At 40.0% G+C, this 4,650-nt stretch overlaps 1 long non-coding RNA gene across 1 annotated transcript; it reads right to left on the bottom strand.

Annotated features, from left to right (window-relative positions):
• Positions 1-1,952: 1,952 nt before the first annotated feature.
• On the bottom strand, positions 1,953-2,212 carry LOC121174949 (uncharacterized). Its single transcript, XR_005891742.1, has 2 exons — positions 2,150-2,212; positions 1,953-2,052 (listed from the first exon to the last, which is right to left on the bottom strand). It is a non-coding gene; the product is annotated as an uncharacterized lncRNA (long non-coding RNA).
• Between the last annotated feature and the right edge of the window lie 2,438 nt (positions 2,213-4,650).

Raw genomic sequence — 4,650 nt, 5'->3', positions numbered from 1 at the left:
CAAAGCCTCAAAATCGAAAAAAATAGGAAATGAACCCTTTTTCCATGTTCAAGTACCCATGTTTGGGATTTTTTTGCGTGGGTGTGCCTGTGCCCTGAGACAATGGAGGGCGGCCATTTCTCATGTTTGGACGTCAAAGAATCCAAAAAAAATAGTCCCGTTCCCCAGTTCCGTCAACTAGCACGTCAAAACAAAGCCTCAAAATCGAAAAAAATAGGAAATGAACCCTTTTTCCATGTTCAAGTAAATAATTACTGTAATAACCGAATTCATGATTGGCCTAAAGCAAGCAGAGCTAGCATGCACAGTTCCATTATAGGCTACATAACAGCATATTAGACCTAATCATCTTGCTTGTTTACAATGTGATAAACGGATTAATTAAAGGATCCTAAAAAAGATCAAATCTTCCAAATGCACAGAAGCTCCACGATCACAATCTTCAAAACCTATTCATTAAAGAAGCAAGAGAGTTCATTAAAGTTCAAACTTGGAATATTCTTATTCCCCTTGTATTCTTGTAACTCTCGCAAGCATACTCATCGTCACCATTAAAACGCATTCACGCATAGAAGGCGGCGCGCACATTCTCCAAGCAATTAATAGCCACCTTAAGTTACATACACTACTACATAAGTGCTATTTTACGACACGGTATCAGAGACGGTTGTATAAAACCGTTTTTGAAACGTCTATTCAAATACGATTTTTATAAAACCGCCCTGGTTTATGCCGCTTCGGATTTCAACTCTCCAACGCTTCGGATTTCACCACTTTTAATGCTTTGGGTTTCTGAACAACCAATTAAAAAGTGATAAGCGAAACATTTTTTCCCAATTCCAACTAAAAACTTTTTGTCCCTGTATTTATTATTATTTTAAAATAAAAATAATATAAACATAATTTTTTTAAAAAAATAAAGACATTCACCTTCCCTTTCTCTCTCACGACTCCCACCTACCACCACAAGCAAACCCACAACCCTTTCTCACTCACGTAACCTACCCTCTCTCCAACTCTGCATGCTCCAGCGGAGCCCAGGGGCACGCGTCGATTTCAGTGGCCGGAATCGCCGTTGTTGCTTGTTCTAGTTGCAGCCTTTGAATGAAAACCAGAACCGCAGCGTGTGGTAGTCCCCAAAGGTTTCGCTAGCACCTCCGACATCTTGAACTTGTCCTCGTGTTCGTGTCGGAGATTAAGATTTGGAATGGATCATCGAGATCCAGATCTGAACCATCTAAATCCAAATCGCCATCGAGATTTAGATCTAGAATAGTTCTTGCGTTTCAATCTGAAACAATTTTGCGATCTGTTTTCATTTGATTTCTTGAATCTGAGATTGTTTTTTTGTTTTCTTGACCACTAAACCCATTCTAGAATCTGAACCCTTTAAGTTTTTTTTTCTCATTTTTTCATGAAACTTTATGCATTCCACCTGTTTGTTGAAATTCCTGTGCCAATCATTTTCCTAACTAAGTTATTAGTTTTTTTCCTTTCTTTGTTTAAACATTATTTTCATTTCAATTAGGAAGAAAAGGTAATATCAATTTGGTATTATATTTCAATCGGAGCTTGTGGCTTTGGTGAATATGGAACGACGATGAATTGGTATGATGGAAAAGTCGCAGGGGTGTCTGATCTATGGAGGAATGGAGCTGGCTGTGGAACATGTTTAACTGTGTTGTCACGCTCAAACTGTAACACGCATGCATGTCATTATGTGTTGTCAATTATGACAATGATGTATGCTGTACGCGTAAATGATTTTTGTTGGACCAACAATTTCCTTGCTTAACCAAACGAGTAGTTGATAATATTAATTGGTTAGTGACGGGTTACAACGAATTATTATCGCATAATGAATACAAATAAATAAACAATGAATGTTTAGTCTTCATTTAGGTCTACATAGTGTGTTTTGAATGACATCAAGCTTGTGTATTCCTGCATTCTACTAATATATGGAATTGCCCATTGCTTTGCCTGAGAATAACAATTGGTTGACCACAACAGCGCTGGGGGCGGCAACGGACAATGGTCTTTCAAATAAACCTGTTGTACATGAACAAACATTATATCATGCGCTGACCGTGCCAAACGAACAAGCGAAGTCATTGCATAATTGTTACACTAACTATATTCAATGTACCTGAACAAAATGATTTCCAAACACGTGACCGACACATATGATGCGGTGGCCAGAAGAGTCAGGTGGTGGTTGACTTCTAAGAGGGAAAAATGTCATGCTTTGTTGTTGGGACAACGATACAAGGATTACGTTATACCGTGAAGCAATCACATATCCCATGTCTGTTATATCCATCCACTTGTCCACACTAACCTGAATGAACCAAACATACACATGTAAGTAATTTAAACATTGTTATTAAAAAAAATTAACCTAAAAACATACCTTTGAAAATCCATCAACAAGTAGGGACAACTTTAATTGTTCAAATCTCTCTGTGCCACCGAAGAGGTTCATGTACTCATGCGACCACCTGCCAAGTTCTTTAAGCAATTCATTACGCACTAACGGCCACGAATCTTCCCCCATACCTAATAAAGCGCCAATGGACCGATATCCACAGTTACCGTCCGCTTTCACATCCACAACGTCACGAATGAAACCTTGAAAGAATGACGCAAATTGATCCAACATCGGGATGATCCTTGTTGGCTGACGCGGTTGAGAACATGATGCACTTCGTTTCACTGGAGAGTTGCTGCTTTGAACAGAATGAAAAGCATCAACATACTCCCAGTAAGACGGATCACGCTTTGTGGATGTTTGACTTCTTTTCATCGGTTTCTTCGGTGCACCTTTAGTGTTCACCTTTGATGGAGGAGGGCACATAGAGTTATGATCAGGGTATGCGATTTCTCGAAGTTTACTCTTCAGATTTACTTTGCCAGCCACATCAAGTTCATCAAACCTTTTAGATATGACCTCTATTTCTTCCTTGATGGTGACTTCCGTCTCACATAACCCTTGGTCTGAAAAGCAAAGTCTCCTCCAAAAAAGATGGACTGACTCCAATGGGATGCTGCTAGCAGTATACCTAGAAAGCTCACATGCACAAGGAAGCCCGTGCGTGCTTCTCATCACACAACCACAAGAAGAGAGATTGTTGCCGAGATAACGTAGACGGTCAATCTCAGAAGCAATCTGATTTAAAGCATCCCTCGAAACCATCCCAAGAAGCCTCTTGTATAAGGTTTTTTTATATACATGGCCAACCACATGCGTACTGGTTTCAAAGGATGCTTTAATTTCGACGTGTTGCAGCGTGATCATGTTGTTCATGGCATCCTAAACACTACATAGGTCTCCAACGCTATTTTGTAGTACTCTTTTGAGAGCCCAATGAGCTGATTCAACCCTACATTTAAAATACACAACAAACATGAAAATATACAACAATTAAATACCATTTAATATTAATCGTTACTAACAAATAAAATCAGTTGTTAATACCTGTTTGTTGTTGTGTTGCCTAGGTGCATGACCTTATTCGTCCATGCTGTAATAAATTTTTCCTTGTGGGGGATAATCCATGTGTCGTTAACATAGTCAACGAACATCGGCCAAGGCGAACAAGCAACTTGAAACTTCTGATATGACTCATGGAACTCGTATTCGGACGGACAATCAACCAAAGTACCCCAGTTATCCATTACATAGTCCCACGCATTTTTTTCCCCGATTAAAGATTTGCACTTCGCCTTCACATTCTTATCGATATGAAACCTGCACAACAAATTAGTAGACTCGGGAAACACAGTTTTCACTGCATTCATCAGTGCTAGGTCTCTGTCAGTGACAATAACAAGAGGGAGGCGATCGTGTCTTAAAAATAGGCCTCGAAATCGTTCCAAAGCCCATACAATATTATTAACACGCTCAGCCTCCAGATATGCAAACCCAGCAGAGAATGTCATCGCCGTTGGTGTCACTCCAACAAAGTCAAGTAGTGGGAGTCTGTACCTGTTTGTTTTGTAGGTACTGTCTATAAAAAACACCAGATGACATGCATTGCATAACTTTACTGCATCTGGGTGACACCAAAACAGATCACGCACCACAACTTCATCCTTCAATCTATGCCAATGAATGTATTGATCACGTTCGAGAAGCTTCATCAGATGCTGCATTTCGGTATCAGCTCCTCTTATTGAAGAACGATATGCACTTCTTGCATTGTAAATTTGCTTTATCGTGGTGTAACTGTCGGCATTGTGTTCCTTCAACGTTAGCAAGATGTTTTTCGGTTTCACCATCGACTTTGTCATATCAGCAATAATTTTCTTTTCTTCCTTAGTCAATCGCCCGGCGTATGGATGTCCAACTAAGGACTTCGCCAATTCATGATTATGAATCCCACAGATCAACTTCACCATCCAACCTTCCCCTCCACGCACTGGTTTCCCACGAAGCCTGAAGGGACAACCACATTTCCTACTCCCGGTGTCTTTTCTAACGAATTCTTTATTTCTACACTTGTACGTACCACTCCTTTCACACCCAATTAACACAAATGAACTTCTTCCTCTGCTACCGGTCTCTGTGTCAGATCTCATAATCACTGCAACAAATCCATTTTCATGGGCAACTGTTCGAGCCCATTGCAAAACATCATCTCGAGTAGC

This window comes from Glycine max, chromosome 5 (genome assembly GCF_000004515.6).
Source record: "Glycine max cultivar Williams 82 chromosome 5, Glycine_max_v4.0, whole genome shotgun sequence".
Classification (NCBI taxonomy): domain Eukaryota; kingdom Viridiplantae; phylum Streptophyta; class Magnoliopsida; order Fabales; family Fabaceae; genus Glycine; species Glycine max.
The sequence above is the reverse complement of the archived record's forward strand: the minus strand, read 5'-3'. Positions and strand labels throughout refer to the sequence as shown.